The sequence below is a fragment of the Podarcis bocagei genome, assembly GCF_964188305.1.
Source record: "Podarcis bocagei genome assembly, chromosome: 3".
Classification (NCBI taxonomy): Eukaryota; Metazoa; Chordata; class Lepidosauria; order Squamata; family Lacertidae; genus Podarcis; species Podarcis bocagei.
This window is the reverse complement of record NC_138127.1, coordinates 84004240-84024318: the sequence shown is the minus strand read 5'-3', so window position 1 is coordinate 84024318 and position 20079 is coordinate 84004240. Positions and strand designations below refer to the sequence as shown.

Genomic DNA, 20079 nt, shown 5'->3' with positions numbered 1-20079 from the left:
TAGGTAAATGTGTTTAAATATGGGCTCAGTTCACTGCAGTAACACAGTGTTCACAGTGACTCTGCAATTCAGGAAAAATCATGGGGGAAATGGGTGATCGTCAGCCTCCCATTGCTTGTTATATCTGCTGAACATATCCATAGCTGGTAATACGGAAGCCCCACTTAGACCTGCTGCGCTGATCATCTGGATTGCAGCCAGGACATTAAACACAAAGTGGGAGGAGGAAAATTGATTATTTTTTACCCAGAGATGGTGAAAGAGCTGGAACGCTGCTCTCCCTCCAAACCATAACAATCCCATTGCAACAGAAAATGAGCCGCACAAAAGACGATACTAACAGCATAAGACCACAGCTAAAACAGAAGTCAATTTCATAAGGAAACAGAGGGTTAAAAAAACTAAAAAAACCTGACTTTACCCCTCTCCAAAACAAAAGCAAAAGAAAGATTTATTAAAAGAAAGGAAGCCTATTGTCAGAAAAGCCTGTTATTTTAAGCAGCTGGAGATGGCAGTTCAGAACCAATAAGAAAATCAAAATTTACACCAATGGATTTCGAGGTGGAACGTGCTGTTGAGCATTATATGTGTTTGTGTTTCTTGAATCTTCCCCTTAGGATTTCTGACCAATAACTATTGTTGTTTTGTGGATCTCAGTTCGTCTTGACAAAAGAAGGAATTGTTAGAAGTAAAGTTTACCAACCTGTAATGGTCAATATTTTGTTGGAGTTGTACTTAAACTTTGTCCAGTGTGGTGTAGTGGTTAAGAGCGGTAGTCTCGTAATTTGGGGAACGGGTTTGTGTCTCCGCTCCTCCGCTCCTCCACATGCAGCTGCTGGGTGAACTTGGGCCAGTCACACTTCTCTGAAGTCTCTCAGCCCCACTCACCTCACAGAGTGTTTGTTGTGGGGGAGGAAGGGAAAGGAGAATGTTAGCCGCTTTGAGACTCCTGAAGGGGAGTGAAAGGCGGGATATCAAATCCAAACTCCTCCTCCTCCTCCTCCTCCTCCTCCTCCTCCTCCTCCTCCTCTTCTCCTCCTGAATATCTATCTATCTATCATCTATCTATCTATCTGTCTGTCTGTCTGTCTGTCTGTCTGTCTATCTATCACCTATGTACAAATTGCAGTCTGGTGGCCTTAGCACCGCTGAGGACACTTGACTAGGGATGTAAAAGATTCTGCCAAAAACAGAAATGGAAGTGGAAATTGCTGATGTTTGACTGTTTGCCCTATTTGTTTTAACAATTTGGTAAAAGAATAACCGGGGGGGGGGAGGGGGGAGTACTATTTGGTGAGAGAGTCCCAGCAGAGATTTAAAATCACAAAACATGCAGCAAAGCAAACTGTTGTTACTTTTAAAATAGGCCCTTATAAGTCACCCACGTCCCTTAGAGTAGAACAAGGCAACACGTTTGGTAAGTTAAAACTGCTTTACCTACAAACACTTCAAAGTCAGATTCATGGTCTTTTCCACACAGCAGCAGCAATAATAATAATAATAATAATAATAATAATAATAATAATAATAATAATAATAATAATACGAAAAGACAAGCAGCAAAACTTTGGTTAATTTCAAAGTGGTAAGCATTTCTAAATTATTTGTATAGAAACACAAAGGTGGCTTGCTAAAGCCCCACAGTCTAATCTTGGAGCATCCATCTTAGACACCTGTACTGGTCAGGTTAACATGGCGGAAGAAATGAGAGAACAAAGAATTTAGTAACACTTCCTTCCAAGGTGAGGGGTGTGTGACCTAGCTAAGCCTGACAGGACACCTTACTCTATTGTCTTAACTCCTTCATGCATTAATTAGAGTTAAGCATGTTTGTCATATGAGGCTGGGTTTATCCCACAAAGAACAGAAACCAAGCAAGCAAATACAGTCAACATTCACTGTTGTTGCTGTTTTCAGTTTGCTAACGATATGTAATTGATTACGCCCCCCCCCAGTGCATTGCATTTTCTTTGCACTGAACTGAATGGGGTGGAATAATGTAATTAAGTACATAAAGAACGGTGTAAAAACTTAACATAATGGACAGTTAGATGAATGACACAGTTTTGTCAGAAGATGAACTGTAGCAGAACAGAAGCAGCACTGTATGTGACAAATATGAATACTGATGCTTTCTTCCATTTCTACTCATGACACCACTGCATTTCTTGACATCATTGAACAGGTTTCCTCAACCTCGGCCTTCCAGATGTTTTGAGACTACAGTTCCCATCATCCCTGACCACTGGTCCTGCTAGCTAGGGATCATGGGAGTTGTAGGCCAAAAACATCTGGAGAGCCAAGGTTGAGGAAGCCTGTCGTTGGATCTTAGCAGTGGCTGTGGTCATTTTAATCATTTGTTTCAAAAAACATAACATTCATTCTGTTACTTCATCTCACCATCCGTTCCATACAGTCACTATAACCACTCACTACCTCAAGCATTATCTGTATCATAGAATCATTGAACTGTAGAGTTGGAAGGGACTCCAAGGGTCATCTAATCCAACCCCTTACAATGTTGGAATCTCAGCTAAAGCATCCATGACAGGTGGCCACCCAACCTCTGCTTTAAAAAACTCCAATGAAGGAGAGTCCACAACCTTCCGAGGAAGTCCTTTCCACTGTTGAACAGATCTTACCACCAGAAAGTTCTTCCTGATGTTTAGTCGGAATCTTCTTTATTGTAACTTGGAGCCATTGGTTTGGTTCCTACCCTTCAGAACAGGAGAAAACAAGCTTGCTCCATCTTCCGTGTGACAGCCCTTTAGATATTTGAAGATGGTTATCATGTCTCCTCTTATCACAGCTAAACTCAATTGTTCCTCACAAGGCTTGGTTTCCACACCCTTGATCATCTTGGCTGCTCTCCTCTGTACATGTTCCAGCTTGTCAATAGCCTTCTTAAATTGTGGTGCCCAGAACAGGGCGCAGTACTTGAGGTGTGGTCTGACCAAGGCACAATGAAGTGGTGCTATTATTACCGTGGTTCTCCTGTGTCACCACTCCTGCTCTGAAAAAAAAGTCCCAGAGCGGCTCTCTTCTGCTCCCCTCTTCCCCTACACCACTGCCAAAGCTATGACCTACATTTCATTGTTTTCATTCTTACTCATGGATGTAGGAGAGACCTCAAAAGCAACATTCTGAGCTTACCATTCAATTGCTGGAAGGTCCAGCTCTGAGGGCCTTCTGGTGGTTCCCTCACTGCGAGAAGTGAGGTTACAGGGAACCAGGCAGATGGTCTTCTCAGTAGTGGCGCCCGCCCTGTGGAACGGCTTCCCATCAGATGTCAAGGAAATAAACAACTATCTGACTTCAGATGTCTTCTAAATCTGAAGGCAGCCATGTTTAGGGAAGTTTTTAATGGTTGATGTCTGATGTTTTATCATGTTTTCAATATATTCTGTTGGAAGCTGCCCAGAGTGGCTGGGGAAACCCAGTCAGATGGGCAAGTTATAAATATATTATTATTGTTGTTGTTGTTGTTGTTGTTGTTGTTGTTGTTGTTGTTGTTGTTGTTATTATTATTATTATTATTATTATTATTATTATTATTATTACAAATAAGTTATGCTATTTCAGAACGCTCCTTTCTATGGTAACATTAGAACTTTCCTTTCAAAGTCTCTCCTGCATCCATAAGTAACATTCAAAACATCCCGTCCCCTTTCTGAGAGCTGCATCACTTTCATCTCAGCATCTCCAGTACATCCTTTGCAGACAGCTATACTGAAGATCTTAACCAGATAACAATAGTTTGTGTTTGTTTTGCTTAATTGCCTGAAAGTAGCACTGGCATCTCTGTGTCTGTAGAGCTTCAGGTCACTTTGGAAGAATATCTGATTGGTGCCTCAGAACTGAGAAATGTGCAAGCAGATAATGCAGCGGGCAATCCCACTTGACTTCCTAGAGCCAGGGCACATGTTGGAAGAAGTGACTCTGCGAATGACTTGCTCGCAATACAGAGACATCATCCCTCATATAAAACGCTGCTGGGGGGGAAGCGGACGAACGGGCAGGCCAAGGTGGCAGATGGCTTTTAGGGGCCTGCTGCTTTCTGTTCTCCTACCTTTTTAGCATTTGTGCAATTGAAGGCTCTTAGTTACTGGGTTTTCATTATTATTTTCTGGGAACTGTTGCTGTCCATTGGCCCTACTGGGAGCTTTTGTTGTCATGAACAAATGCACCATATTTTCAGCGAGAGGCCATGACCGGCCATGCTGAGCTTTGCCTTCTTGGAGGAAGGCAGTACAAAGGAGGCCTCATCCAGAAAGGATCAGAGGAATTTACAGATAATAGCCATCATCGTGTCTCGGAAACATTTAGGCTCTAGTATTTAAATGAGCTGTAGTAAAAGGACCCTGTAGATCAGGAATGGAGAAGCTTTCTGAGCCAAGGAGCCACATCATTCCCATCTGGGCAAGCTTCCAGGAGGTCACATACCCATGATGGGCGGGGCCAGAAGCAAAAGTGGGTGGAGCATTAAATATCAACATTTGCTATTGCTAATCTATGTAAGAGGGGATCCATGCTACAGTCAAAAATGCTTGAAGCTGTAAATCAGTAGAAATGCTAGCTTTATTGATGAACTTCTGAGTCTGAAATAGGGATGGGCGAGTCTGCCATTTTTGGTCCCGCCCCCCCCCCCCGTTTCTCATTTTTCCAATATTAAGTTAATTTCTCCGCATATCCACATTAGCTTAAGATTTTATTTTATTTTTAAAGAAATGAATCTCTATGAAACTTCAGGGGCATTTTAATGTGTTTTGGATTCCAATTGTTTCAAGGAATTTAATGCATTTCTATATGTTATTTTCACTAATATTTATTCATTCATTCATTTATTAAACTTTTTCTACACCTCTTTTTGCAAAAGTGTTTTTAAGAAGTGTACAATAACACTTCACAAAACTACGTAAGAAGAAAACCACACAACACGCTACAAGTTGATGCACATTTCCCCCAATATATACATTTGTGTGTACTTTTTTGGTTGAAGTACTGCCTCACAAAATAGGAGGCGTGTGAATGTTAATGGGTAGCTGCGTTGTGGATCATGTATTGTTTTCGAAAGTGTTTATACATTTATTTGTATTAAACTTCAAATTGAGCAGAGTTTCTTCCTTCTCCCTACCTCAGGCAACAATATGTATTTGGATAGAGAACTCTGGGTACAGCAGATCTGGGAAAGTAGGAATGCTTAATGGAAAATTCTCAATATCCTTCTCAAATTATAAGTCTCAGGATTCTAGCATGTGTGCATGGGAGCCCCTGATGTTAATCCAGTATAAAACATATAGGTCTCATCCAACACTGCCGTTCCACTCACACGACAGATTTCTGCTTGTACAATGGAACTTCTGCCTCCCCTCCCCTCTGCGTCCTCAAAATCTGTTCCAAAGGGTTGGAGGATCCCCCAAGAGCAGTTTTTTTTTTTGGGGGGGGTTTGCAAAGAGAAGGAGCAGTTTTATAGGGTGAGTGGAACTGTGCTTGTGCAGTGTAGGAGACAAGCCTATACAGTGGTACCTTGGGTTACAGACACTTCAGGTTACAGACTCCGCTAACCCAGAAATAGTATCTCGGGTTAAGAACTTTGCTTCAGGATGAGAATAGAAATCGCACGCCGGCGGCGCAGTGGCAGCGGGAGGCCCCATTAGGTAAAGTGGTACCTCAGGTTAAGAACAGTTTCAGGTTAAGAACAGACCTCCAGAACAAATTAAGTTCTTAACCCGAGGTACCACTGTACTGTATGTTTATAGAGCAGCTATTCTCTTGTTTCTGCAATCTTATGATGGTAGATGCTGTGCTGTGAGCACTCACCTCCTTCCATCAGGGCTTTGAATCAATCTGGCGATGAGAGCCGAACATCAAGCCCACCAATTGTCCCGTTGATGATACAACCTGTGCTTTTCTCAGTATAGCGGCTTACATTTATGGGATGTGTATTTAGCATTACCTCTAATATCATTGTCACCTTTACTATGGAATCCACATATATTTACATTCGCATGCTTCCATTGCCAAGCCTGGGCCTCTTTGTAATGAAAATCTATGCAGCGTTTGCACAAGCAGAGAAGCTTGCCATCTGATTTCCATTGTGTTTTGGCGCAAACTTTGATCTTCCGACTCTCAGATGCGAGAGTATGTTGATATTCTTTGGCTCATTTGATCTCATCCATGCATCTGGAATGAAGTCTCCTTCTCATATACATTCTTGAGACCAGGTTAGGCATTTATATGGAGAAAAAAATTCAGTTTGGGATTGTTAAGCCTCTTACATTTTTTTTATCAGATTCCATGCACCCAGGATACAAATTTATAGCATGGGTTGCTATTATTATTAATTTCCACCCCCCTCCCTTGTAGGGATTATAGCTGAGCAAGAAGCATGAATTTGATAATGGATTTTTCAGCTCTATTTTTCTGAGGTTGTTTTTATTTGAGTTTATGGATCACACGGTAGCTATAAAAAGTCATATTATATTTTCAAGGTCTGTTTCATTATTTATGATGTGCATGCAGAGTTGTCTAGCTAGCGCCTGGTGGATTGAACAAGAACTGAAAGAGACCTGGGGAGATGCACTTGAGGAGACCATCACCAGGACTGTAGATGAGAAGACACACACTTCCACAAGGATGTGGCAGCAAAGTGTTTTTGTTTAAACCAATAGATATAGGCAGACTATTTTATTTGCTGGCTTCTTGGTTCACATTATTTATTGACGAGTAGGGTTGCCATATTTCAAACAGTGAAAATCCGGACAGAAAAGTTGTTGAGCTTTTGGGGCTAAATTGCTAATAAAATTGCCAATTTTGAGCTATTTGTATGGACTGCCATACGCCTAGATTTTCCCAATTTCCACGTGGACACAGTATTCTGGACATATGGCAACCCTGCTGTTCCCACCTTGATGTGCATTTCAATCAACTGAAACAACAACAGACAATCAACAAAGTAACTAACCCTAACAGCAAAATTGGCTTGTAAGGGCAGGGTGGGGTGCAGTACTGGCTTCCGGGCAGGGGGGTCACTGTTGCTTATCAAGAGGGAGAGGAAAGTTGAGAAGGAGGTTTGTACTGCACTAACTCCCACCACCTTGTCTCTCCCCCTCTCCCAGCCAGGAAGTGATCATAGAGACTCTCCTTCACCAGGAGAGCCTGAAAGGCAGCAATAGGACAATAATACAAGGCAAATGCCCATCTTGTCCAGCATCCTATTCTCGCAAGGATGGGAAACCTTCTGGTTCATATAAAGAGAGGTCTGGAGGGCCATATTTGGGCCCTGGGCCTGAGGTTCCCCATTCCTCAAGATTGGAAGTCTGGAAGTAGAGACACGATTCCACTTCTGGCAGTATTTCAATGGCTGGGTGCTGCTAAATCATGACTCTCTGGAAACACCCTGTTAATGACTCTGCCCTAGTTTGCCCTGAACTAATAGAAAACTAATTGGGGGCATTTGCTCTTTTCTGTTCAATGATGGCTTAGATAACCATCATTGAACCAACCAAGATAACCAAGAAGATGAGTGTTTAAAGCGTTTTGAAATTGCTCAAGGAATTCAAGTTTTGCAGTTCTTTGAAAGAAGCAGCAAGCCTGTGTCAGTGTGTTGATTCCTTTCTTGTAAATGGAACCTTACACGGTTGATTCAGAAGTCCCACTGTATTCAGTGGAGCTTACTCCCAGGTAACTGGGTAAAGACTGTGCAGCCTTACACTGCAGTCCTCAGCATTTGTACTCAAAACTGAGTTCAACAAAATTGACTCTTTGGTATGTCTCTGATCGTTCTCACAGTTCCTCCTCCTCCTGCTATTATTATTATTATTATTATTATTCCGCCTTTTTCCCTGACAGGGACTCAAGGCAGCTTATAGCTACAAATTAATTTCATTCCATTTATCTGTGGAAGGCGTTGTACACGATCCTTTCCCTCACACATAGTATCTTTACAACAATCTGCTGAGGTAGGTTAGACAGAGAGGTTGTAATTGGCTCAAGGTGACAGATGTGTACAGTGGTACCTCGGGTTACATACGCTTCAGGTTACATACGCTTCAGGTTACAGACTCCGCTAACCCAGAAATAGTGCTTCAGGTTAAGAACTTTGCTTCAGGATGAGAATACAAATTGGGCTCCGGCGGCGCAGCAGCAGTAGGAGGCCCCATTAGCTAAAGTGGTGCTTCAGGTTAAGAACAGTTTCAGGTTAAGAACGGACCTCTGGAACGAATTAAATACTTAACCTGAGGTACCACTGTATGTGTATATGCTATCTATGTGTGCCACGTGACCAAACACAGGAGAAGCTTCCTGATGTAGAATAGGTTGTCCCTATTTTCATTGGAGAAATGTTGGAGGGTATGAAAAGGCCATAGAATGTTAATCAGATAAAGGCCTGTTTTCGCCTGGCACCTAAAGGTATGTAATGAAGGAACCAGGCGAGCCTCCCTGGGGAGAGCATTCCACTCCTCAGCCCGTCTCTGCTGCACATTGATAGCACTTGTGTTCAAAATGTTGTCCACCCAGAGCCTAATGTATTAGCCGAACTAGTGAGAAGGCTGGACTGTATTCCATTGAAATTCACAGAGAGATAGGGGGTTCTTAACCACTTTCTGTGTAGAGCTTTTAAAAGTCAAAAATGTTATTTCTTTTCAAACTATGTGTACGAAGAGCATATAGCACCCGAGGGGATCCATTAATAAGCAAAGCAGCGGGGGCGGGGGCAGAGAAGAGATGGGCAGAATTTCACAGCATCCTTTGCAAGATTGTTTGTTGACGGAAACTCAGCTCCTTATTAAGAGCGTTCTAGCATAATTTGACTTTAAAAACAATTCCTCTTTCTCCCCTCAAAAGCCATGGTGTTTTTGCTGCTAGTCTTTCCAACATGTTTGTCTGATGGAAGAGTCCTAAGACGTTTGAGAATCGAAAGCAGGAGATTTCTTTTCTTTTCTTTACTTGACTTTAAAGTGAGTGCAAGAGCAAAGACTTAAGAGCTATTGATGCTTTTTTTTGGTTTTGTTAAAAACAGGTCCCTGCATTTAAATTATAACTTAGGAGAAAGGGTGGGTTTTATACCACTGTTTTGATATGAAAACTGGACTCAAAATAATGTGCACTGGTATGGCTGCTCTCAACTGGTTGTTGACCGAAATAAATACTGGTATGACTGCCAACTTATGATTTTTAAAATTCACTTTTAACAAACTACAGTTCCCCAGATTCTTTGTGGGGTGGGGGGTGGGGAGCCATGGCTGTTAAAGTGGTATCACAGTGCTTTACATATATGGGGCATATTAAGTAGTGGGTTGACATAGCAGCCGGCACAGCGATTTCTTCAAGTAGCTCTTTATTAAGACAAGCTGGAATAGAACTGACTGCGAACAGCTCAGCCGGCCTGTATTTATAGGCAGCCGGCTGTCAACATTGTAACCACAACAGCCCAGAGTTCCCGCCTAAACTAACTGCCGCGGACCTGAGTGAAAACTATCTACAGACCTGAGTGAAAACTATATACAGTATCCCCCTGTTGGCCCAGGGTGAAAACTACACTACATAACACCCCTCCCCACCGAGATAAGGCGTTAGGTACAATCGTAATGGTTTCCTTATATACAGCACTACGCGTAATGGTTCAATTAGGCACAAAAGCATAACGGTTACATTCCCATACTTAGACCAACAGTGATACCTGTCCAACAACGTAGTCCTTTAAATAAGTTGGGCGCTTGGAAACTCTGCCAGACCGCCGGGGACTGGTAGCCAAGTCCGGAGGGCCACACGGTTCTCACTGAGGCTGTGGTGCGACCCTAGGTGGCGTTGGAACCAACTCCCCTGGATCCGCTGCTGTGGGTGGAGCCTCCGCAAATGGAGTGGTCTGAGTCTGTTCTGAGACGGCTTGGTTCAGCTCCACGCTGGCAGTTTGCGAGGGAGGTGTAGGTGGGGCCTCGCCATCTGTACGTGTCTCTTCTGGAGCCGCAAGCGCAGTTGGGGGCACCTCGGTAGTGTCCAAGTCGCCAACCCTGTGCCTAAGCTGGTCTATGTGCCGTCGCCACAAACGTCCGTCTTCGAGTGCCACCTGGTACGAGCGAGGTCCAGTGACTCCCACTACTGTGGCTGGCACCCAAGGGATGTCCCCCACATAGTTCCGGGCAAAGACCTGGTTTCCTGGGACAAATGACCGTGGTGCGTTGGCACAGCCTGGGGGTTCAGCCACGGCAAAGTCTGGGTGTAGCCGGTCGAGCGGTGACCTGAGGCGGCGGCCCATAAGCAGTTCAGCAGGACTCCTCCCTGTGGCCGCATGAGGAGTGATGTGTTGCACGAACAAGTATTCGGCGACCCGCTCATGCCAGTCTCCCCGGTCCAGGCGCGCCAGTGCCTCTTTTGTCGAGCGCACCATTCTTTCCGCCTGCCCGTTGCTGGATGGATGAAAAGGTGCCGTTAGGGCATGGCGGATGCCCAGTCACAAAAGATACCGCTCAAACGTGCCTGACGTGAACTGCGGTCCGTTGTCAGAGACAAGGACATCAGGACACCCATGCGTTGCAAACAGGCCTCGCAGCACCCGGATGACAGCTTCGGTAGTGGTGGAGGGCATCAGGGCGACCTCCAGCCATTTGGAATAGGCGTCCACCACTACCATAAAGGTCCGGCCGTGAAAGGGGCCAGCCAGATCGATGTGCACCCTCGACCAGGGTGTCTTTGGCATCTCCCAGGTGTGTCCCTTAGCTGCCGGTGGTGCAGGCCTCGACTCTTGGCACGCTTGACAGGCGGACACCCAGGCAGTGATGGCATCGTCCATATTAGGCCACCAGACGTAACATCGAGCCAACGCCTTCATTTTGACAATTCCCGGGTGGCCAACGTGCAGAGCCTCCAGGACGCGCTGACGGAGTCCCTGGGGAATCACGACGCGGTCTCCCCACAGCAGACAGCCGCGATGAGCTGAGAGTTCATGTTGTCTGGTTGCGAAGGGCTGGAACTCCGATGCAAAAGGCCCTTGTGGCCACCCCCTCCACACCCAGTTGAGCACCCGGCTGATGGTGCGATCCTGGGCAGACGCGGAGGCCACAGTGGCAGCCGATACAGGCGCTGCCGGAAGATCCTCAATCAGAAGGAGCGATGAAGCTGGAGCCGGGTCTTCCACAAATGCTGGAAGAGGGCAACGGCTGAGGGCGTCGGCATGGCCCATCGATTTCCCCGGGCGATGGATGAGCCGGTAGTGGTAGGCAGCCAGGAAAACAGTCCATCGCAGCATGCGTGGTGAGAGGACCGGCGGAGTTGGACGATCACCGGCGAGGAGGCCCAGGAGTGGCTTGTGGTCAGTGATGAGGTCAAAAGTCCTGCCATAGAGGTATTCATGGAACCTCTTCACTCCAGCCACAAGTGCCAATGCCTCCTTGTCGAGCTGGCTGTAATTCTGTTCCGCCGGAGATAGTGTCCTGGAAAAGTAGGCGAGCGGTGCTTCTCTTCCATCTGGAAAACGGTGACTAAGGACAGCACCGATGCCAAAAGGTGAGGCGTCGCAGGCAAGGACCAGCGGTCTGGATTCACTGTACTGTACCAGCACACTGTCTGAAGAAAGGAGAGCCTTGACCGCGTTGAAGGCCGCCGTCTCTCGATGACCCCAGGCCCAAGGCGTCTTAGTGCTAAGGAGTCGGTGAAGAGGCTCAGCCACTGTGGCTTTGTGGGGCAGGAACATGTTATAAAAGTTCAGCAGCCCCAGGAATGCCTGCAACTCCGTTTTGTCCTTTGGGGTGGGGGCCTGCTGGATAGCGCGGATCTTGGATGTGGTTGGATGAAGGCCGGAGGCATCGATAAGATAGCCCAGGAACTCTACCTGTGGAACGGCAATCAGGCACTTCTCCCTCTTTACCTTGAGCCCGGCCTCCTGGAACCTGGTCAGCACGGCACGGAGGCGCTCGAACAGCTGCTGGTGTGAGTCTGCAGACACCAAGACGTCATCAAAATATGGTACCACGCCCGGAAGCCCTTGCAGGAGACGCTCCATAAGGCTTTGGAAGATGCCAGGAGCCACACTCACCCCGAACTGCAACCGGCGGCAACGGAATGCCCCCCGGTGGGTGACGATCGTCTGGGCTTCAGCAGTGGCATCATCGACTGGCAGTTGTTGATAGGCTTGGGCAAGGTCCAGCTTAGCGAAGACCTTACCCTCACCTAGGGAATGCAGCAGGTGTTGGACAACAGGAACCGGATAAGCGTGCTGCTGAAGTGCCTTGTTGATTGTGCACTTGTAGTCAGCGCAGATTCTCACCGACCCATCTGGCTTGACAGGCGTGACGATGGGGGTTTCCCACTTTGCGTGGTCAACGGGCTCCAAAACTCCTTGGGCGATCAGTTTGTCCAGTTGTTCGTCCACCTTAGCCTTGAGAGCAAAGGGAACCCGGCGTGGCTTAAGCTTGATGGGGGCGACTTGTGGATCAAGGCTAAAGGAGATGGGCATACCAGTATATTGTCCCAAAGTGCCGTCAAAAACCTCGGCAAAGTCTTTGACCAGACCCTCAGTCTCTGCGTTAGAGATGCAGTTAATGCCGGTGACTTCCAGGCCGAGGGCATCAAACCAGTCTAGCCCTAGGAGGCTTGGCCGCTGACCTTCGACCACCACCAACCGGAGCAGGCCCGAAAAATCCTTGAAGGCGATCCGGAACCGGCCAACGCCTACCACGGGAATGTCGTTTCCCTGGTAGTCTCTCAGGTGTACGCGGTGAGAGTCGAGTTGCCTTTTGGATACTCTGGGTACCAGTCTTTTGATGGTGCTCCATGACACGACGGACAGGGCAGACCCGGTGTCGATCTCCATGTCACATGGAGCTCCTTCAATGAGCACCGTGACGTTCAGCTTGCGTCGCGTAGACGAGTCGGTTTGGCCAATCGTGGTTCCAGACGGGCAGCGGCAGTTGGTGAGAGCGAAACAACTTTCCTTGGCAGACTGGAGTGAAGACTTGAACTTGTGAGTCGATGAAGGGGGGGTGTCAGACGGAGCCGATCGGCAGACCTTAGCGATGTGGCCCCTTCTGGAACACCTCCTACAGATGGCGTCTCTGAATCGACACTTGGCACGGGAATGGTCGCCTCCGCAGCCAGCACATTCCGGTTGGCCCTTGGACTTCTGTTGGAGCTTCCTGCGCTCCCGCTTTGTCTGGTGCACGTCATCGTCTTCACTGGAGGATGCCTCATCACTGCTGGCCTCTTCATGATGCACCGGAACTGGCCCCCTAGCAAGACGCGGGCTGCTGGACTTGCGGATCTCCTGGGCGGAGCGTTCAGCAGCTTCTGAGGCCACAGCCTCCTCAATGGCTTTCTGTAGCGTGAGGTCTGGCTTGGCTAGGAGACGCAGTTGCAGATGGATGTCCCGGACCCCGCAGACGATTCGATCCATCAGGGCATCGTCTAAGTCTCGGAACTCACAGTGCATTGCAGCCTGTCGCAGGGCGGTGGCGTAGTTGTTGATTGACTCCCCCTCTGCCTGGTTCCGGTGGTAGAACGCATGGCGGGCAGCAATCTTGGACGGCTTTGGTGCGTAGTGGTTGCGGAGCTTCTCTTGGATCGTGTCCCATGGTGTTGCCTGGACTGCTTCAGGCGCAACCAATGCTCAGGCCGTCTCAAACACCTCAGGCCCACAGAGGCTGAGGAATAGGCCCTGCTTCCGATCCAATGATACTGCTGTCAGCTCGTTGGCTTGGAGGTAGCAGTCGAACCGAGCGAGGTAGGAGTCCCATGACTCAGAGGCTGGCGCAAACAGCGGTAGAGGCACAAGTGAAGCCATGATTCCGATGCCGGCGTGAAGGGCGATGGATGGAACACAGTGCTCTAGCCAGAACAGTCAGCTCTGAATTGGTTCTGCCCAGTGATTTCGCTCAGTGATTTCGCTCAGTGATTTCGCTCTGTGATTTAGCTCAGTTCAGAGGCTGGCCGCATCTGGCTGTGCTCTGATGTCCATCCATCCCATCCTCGTCGCCAGTATTAAGTAGTGGGTTGACATAGCAGCCGGCACAGCGATTTCTTCAAGTAGCTCTTTATTAAGACAAGCTGGAATAGAACTGACTGCGAACAGCTCAGCCGGCCTGTATTTATAGGCAGCCGGCTGTCAACATTGTAACCACAACAGCCCAGAGTTCCCGCCTAAACTAACTGCCGCGGACCTGAGTGAAAACTATCTACAGACCTGAGTGAAAACTATATACAGTATCCCCCTGTTGGCCCAGGGTGAAAACTACACTACATAACAGGGCAGATGTGGCCTTTTATTCTAGACTTAATGGATTTATGAAGGTCCCCTTCATATGGCAATGTGTATTACCTCAGCGACTGCAAACTGTGGTAAGCCGGCTCTGGTTATGAACACACAATAATTAACCAAGTCAGCTGAAAAGTTTCAAGTTAGCAGGGATGCCAACTTGAATAAAATATTGGGTGGGTGTGTGGCCCAGGTAAGCCCCACCCTGCCTGATCACATGACATGGCACACCACATCATTGGAAAAGCAATGCCCATCAACTTTGGGGCCCCTGACCCCCTCAAATATTTTAGGGGGTAAGGGGGGGTAAAGGCTGCTCTGGTTCACCAGAAGCGGCTGAGTCATACTGGCCACATGACCTGGAAGCTGTCTGCGGACAAACGCCAGCTCCCTCGGCCTATAAAGCGAGATGAGCACCACAACCCCAGAGTCATCTGCAACTGGACCTAACGGTCAGGGGTACCTTTACCTTTAAAGGGACCTGAACCCCTAGGAGTGGGCTCCTATGGTTGTAAACAAATTAATTGTAAAGAGAATACTTGTGTTGTTCTATTTTATTTTGTTTTTATCCCTCCTTGTGTGGAATTTCATCTTTGTTTCCTGGAATTTGAAGGTCTGTAGATTACCAATAAAGATGGAAAAGTGGAATGTACCTGAGTCAGCAAGCTGGACCTAATGGGCTTCTTCAATGGGTTTGAGGTACTGGGCCCATCAAGAGGAATTGGGAAAATCACATGTTGAACTTCTGGTATTGCTAAAATTCATCAAGTTGAGGCAACCACCACTGAAGCTTTACCCAAGTAAAAAGCAGATACATGAACCTCTTCTTATTTCCCCAAAGATTTCCCCAAAGGTTTGGTGAAGTCTTGACATAGTCTGCAAAGTGCTTCAGGTTGAAAATGTTTATTTCTGGCTGTGTCCCTTTTGCATGCATTTATTCATTAGTCTGTCCCATATTGTTCCTGCAAAAACCTGTATTAACATTTGCATTTAGAAATTGTAGAGCAAAATCTGATGGATAACTATGTTCTGGTCCACACTTCAGTCCTGGTAGCTCAGATCCTGTCAGTTTGCTCTGAATTTCATAATTCCTCAAGCATCCTTAGCTAGGACTAACTGGAAAGCTAACCAACTCAACATAAGTCTTATTACTGGTCTGGAAAAGTAGCCTCTTTTTCTGAAACTTAGTTTGGTCTTTCCTTCTTTCGAATGCTTTCCCCTGTGAGCTGCCCGGACGGCACAGAAAGCAAAGCATATACAAACTTAGATATCTGTACCCAAGTGGAAATAATGTTTTATGAGAAGCAGAGGTAAATCAGTGCAGTTATTGGAGTAAACTGGCCTAGTATAATATAAACTCAGCTATTTATTTTATTTTATTTTGCATTTCTTTCATGCTGCCTTTTATTTGGGGAGGGGCAGTGGCGATCTTGTGAATGAAAAGATGCTTATATATGCAAGGGAGTGGGGGAAAGTGCTTTAGCTTTGTTTCAGTCTATCAAGGGAAAATAGGTACACACACACAAAAGTGCGTATTACCATATTGACCCTATTTATTTTCACAGCAGGTGCAAGATAGCTTGCGCTATCAATGACCACTGGAAACAAAGACGGGCAGAAGTGTGAACTTGCTTTCACCTCTTATAATTCCACAGTGGTCTCAGAGGTTAATGCATAAAATAATTCAGGTCACCATGACTTGAAACCACCAGACCATGGAAGCCTCCTTCAGAGCCAATCAGGCCTAACGTGCAGTATTTTAGACTGCCTGCGTACTTGTGCCTGGATCAGATATTACTGGTTTTTCAGGAGATCACACGGCAGGGGAATAAATGGCACCTTGCCCAAGAGCACTTGGTGAACTTCATGGTGAGTAAACTGCAACCCTAACCTCTCTTTTGGGTTTCCCATTGGCAGCTTGCTAGTCAATGTGAATCACAGAATCATAGAGGTGACCAAGGGTCATGTAGTCCAACCCCCTGCAATGCAGGAATCTCAGCTAAAGCGTCCATGACAGATGGCCATCTGCTTAAAAACCTCCAAGGAAGGAGAGTCCACAACTTCCTGAGGGAGACTGTTCCACTGCCGAACAGCTCTGACTGTCAGAAACTTTTTCCTGATTAGTCGGAATCTCCTTTCTTGTAACTTGAAGCCATTGGTTTGAATCCTACCCTCCAGAGCAGGAGAAAGCAAGCATGCTCCCTCTTCCATGTGACAGCCCTTAAGATATTTGAAGATGGCTATCATATCTCCTCTCAGTCTCCTCTTTTCCAGGCTCAACAGGCTAAACTTAACATCCTGTGAGGACAGAATACTGGAATAGACAGGCCTTTGCCTGATATAGCAGGGCTATTCTTGTGTTGATTATTATTATTGTAATTATTGTTGTTGTTATTTCTACTCAACAGGCTAAACTTAACATCCTGTGAGGACAGAATACTGGAATAGATGGGCCTTTGCCTGATATAGCAGGGCTATTCTTGTGTTGATTATTATTATTGTAATTATTGTTGTTGTTGTTATTTCTACTCCACCCATCTGACTGGGTTCCCCAGCCACTCTGGGTGGCTTACACATAAACACATTTGCCGTTTTAAGCTCCCTCCATCCCTCCCTTTCCTACATTTACACCCAACATTTCTACCAAGGATCTCAGAGTGGTGCACATCGTTCTTCTCCCCACTTTATCCGCACAACAACCCTGTGAGGTAGGTTAGGCTGAGAGTGAGTGACTGACCCAAGGCCACCCAGTAAGCTTCATGGCTGAGTGGGGATTCAGACCCTGGTCTCCCTGGTCCTAGTCCAATACACCAACCATTACACCACACCGATGGAACCGCCAGCTGTTTCAGCTAACCGTGCTGGCTGGGGCATGCCCTCCAATACGAAGTGGCCCCAAACCGGGATGCCATTTTCCAGGGCCACACTCCCACATGTGTCACGTGTCCTGTCTGAGACTGCAGCCCCCCCAAGCACTTTTGTGCATTTTGGGGTGCTGCACAAGATTGCTGCTCCCCCAAGCACTTTTTTCAAGGCAAGAGTGTGGTCTGAAATCGTGCGATATATTGGTGGCCATTTTGGCCACCGTCTTCATGTGAGAAAAAAAATGGGGTGTCCCATCCCCCCCCCCAACACAGTTGACAGGTATGCCAGGGTTTGGGATGGCTGACCTACTTCACGAGCACCTTCCCCTGCCCCAGTGATTTTAGATTTCATTGTGAGTTTGGCTACTGGTGGCACGATCCAAGTCATGTTAACTCCCAGATGTTTCAAGCAGTTACTTATATCTCACCCACTGAAACCAGTAGGACTCCCAAGGGCTTCGCTTTGGCTGGGATGTACCCTGTTTTGTATTCTCTACAAAGCTGTGCTGCAATATTGTCCTTTCAAATCAGCCATGCCACTTGCTCTGGGACATCCTTACAATGTCCTATGGAAGGACAAACATGCACAGATGTTCTCCACTCTATTCTTTCTCTATCTATCCTGCAGCACTCTTGCCCGATGTGCTCTGAAGCCAGTCACCCCTCCTTTAAAAGGTTTGGCTCAGGGCAAAGCGACAGCAGCTGTGAGGCAGGTGAAGGGTTAACCTAAAGCATGCAGCTGCTAATGTTAGTTTCGGAGGCAGACCCAAGTCTTCGGGGATAATCTATCCAGGCAAGATCTGACATGAGATGTGACATTTACTATCCAGCACAGCTAAGGCCGTCGGGGATGTTATCAGGAGTGACTGAAGACACCTCTTCTTGCCTCTCTTCCTTTATGCCTTCTGTAAATGAAGTTACTTCCTGGTTGTTTTCAAAGCATCCCCAACCATTGGCCCTGCTGGCTAAGGCACAGCATGGTGGGAATCCCAAAACATGCTAATGATTAAGTAGTATGTAAATGCTTACAGCGCGGGTGGCGCTGTGGTCTAAACCACTGAGCCTAGGGCTTGCCGATCAGAAGGTCGGCGGTTTGAATCCCCGCGACGGGGTGAGCTCCCGTTGCTCAGTCCCAGCTCCTGCCAACCTAGCAGTTCGAAAGCATGTCAAAGTGCAAGTAGATAAATAGGTACCACTCTGGTGGGAAGGTAAATGGCGTTTCCATGCGCTGCTCTGGTTTCTCCAGAAGCGGCTTAGTCATGCTGGCCACATGACCTGGAAAAACTGTGGACAAACGTTGGCTCCCTCGGCCAATAAAGCGAGATGAGTGCCGCAACCCCAGAGTTGTTCACGACTGGACTTAACCGTCAGGGGTCCTTTACCTTTACCTTTTAAAAATGCCTTAAATAAACAAATGAACGTCTGGAGGACCACAGGTTTCCTATCTGTGGGTTAGTGTGTACGATGGAGATGGGGAACTGGTGGCCTTTCAGATGTTGCTGGACCACAACTCCCAGCATTCCCTGCCCATTGGGTCATTCTGGCCTGTGGCTGATGGGAATTGGAATTCAACATCTCCTTGAGGGCCATAGGTTCTCCATCCCTGGTGTAGGACTCAAACTGAGGCGATTCAGATTCAGATCCCCAATTTGCCATGAAGCTCACTCGCTAACCTTGGGGCAGTGTTCCTCACTTTTGCCTGCATTGCAGGGTGGCTATGGGGATAGAAGGTGGGAAACTTTGAGCTCTTTAGAGGAAAGGTGGGATATAACTGAGGGCTCCACATTTCTGATTGTCCTTTGCTTTTTTTAAGGCACAGTTCCAAGAGATGTTTCATTTGCCCCACCACTTTCCCCAGGAAAACTCACTGATTACCACTGAATTGGAACAAATGTCAATCTGCAGAAAACCTGATTGATGAGTGTTTTGATTCAGCAGGACGAAATAAAAACCTCTTGGACATGGAAAGGACAGGACAATTGTGGATGAGCCGGGAGAGAGCACCTCATCTGTTATGTATGCAGGAGGTCACTGCAGTCTGTGAGAGAGGGTCTCACTGAAGAACCAAAGATCTCAGAAGTTTGCTCTATGATAACTCAGAACAGGGTTTGGAATATTATGAAAATTATGAAAAAGAAAAGAAGAACATAGCTTTGAGTTCTGTGAAACAGCCCACTCCCTTCACTTTTTAGAAATGATGGAAAATACCTTTGTTCTGACAGTTTTTCCCAGCTGGATGAATGGGTCTCCCCAATAGGCATCCATTCGGTGGAAACTAAATTTTACTCATAGTGGACCCATTGAAATTAATGGACCTAACTTTGGACTATATGGAACTTGCCGAACTGACCAGAGAGAAGAGACGGTGGAAGAAGATTGGAAGAAGTTTAAAGAATATTTGAAAAAAATATGTTAATATTTAAATCTTAGAATACCTTTGGAAGTGGATATAGGCTGTAGGGTTAGAAGTAGAAGATAGTGTATTTTAAAATAGTATTATTTATAAGTGATAAAATGTGAAGATTTTAATGGTAAAAGTATGTGTGATAAAAAAAACTGCTAAAGATGAGGTAAAATGAAAATCAGATAGGGGGGACTTGGGGAAGTTCACCTAACAATGTTTAGAAAAAATAAGGATAAGAGAAGAATTTGTTTGTATTGTTTGTTTTTCTGTTTGTGTTGTTTAGTTGTGTTATAAAATGAATAAATATTTTTTGAAAAAAAATTAATGGACCTAACTTGGTCATGTTCATTAATTTCAGTGCGTCTGCTCTGAGTAAAACATAGTTTGATCCCACACATAATTTTGCACAACAAGATGAGTTCTGGGTGGAAGGTGAACTGCAGGGGAACAGAAGCACCACTGTGTGTGATATACTGTATACAGGGCAGAATGGAAAACGTTGCTTTCTTACATCCCTTGCAGGCAATGTTGAATAAATGTGTCACATGCCTGAATGAAATCTG

General features: G+C 46.4%; 1 long non-coding RNA gene across 1 annotated transcript; it reads left to right on the top strand.

Moving 5' to 3' along the window:
- The first annotated feature begins 14874 nt into the window (after nucleotides 1-14874).
- Nucleotides 14875-19248, top strand: LOC308582738. Its single transcript, XR_014005826.1, has 3 exons — nucleotides 14875-15048; nucleotides 15814-16117; nucleotides 18926-19248. It is a non-coding gene; the product is annotated as an uncharacterized lncRNA (long non-coding RNA).
- Nucleotides 19249-20079: the final 831 nt, after the last annotated feature.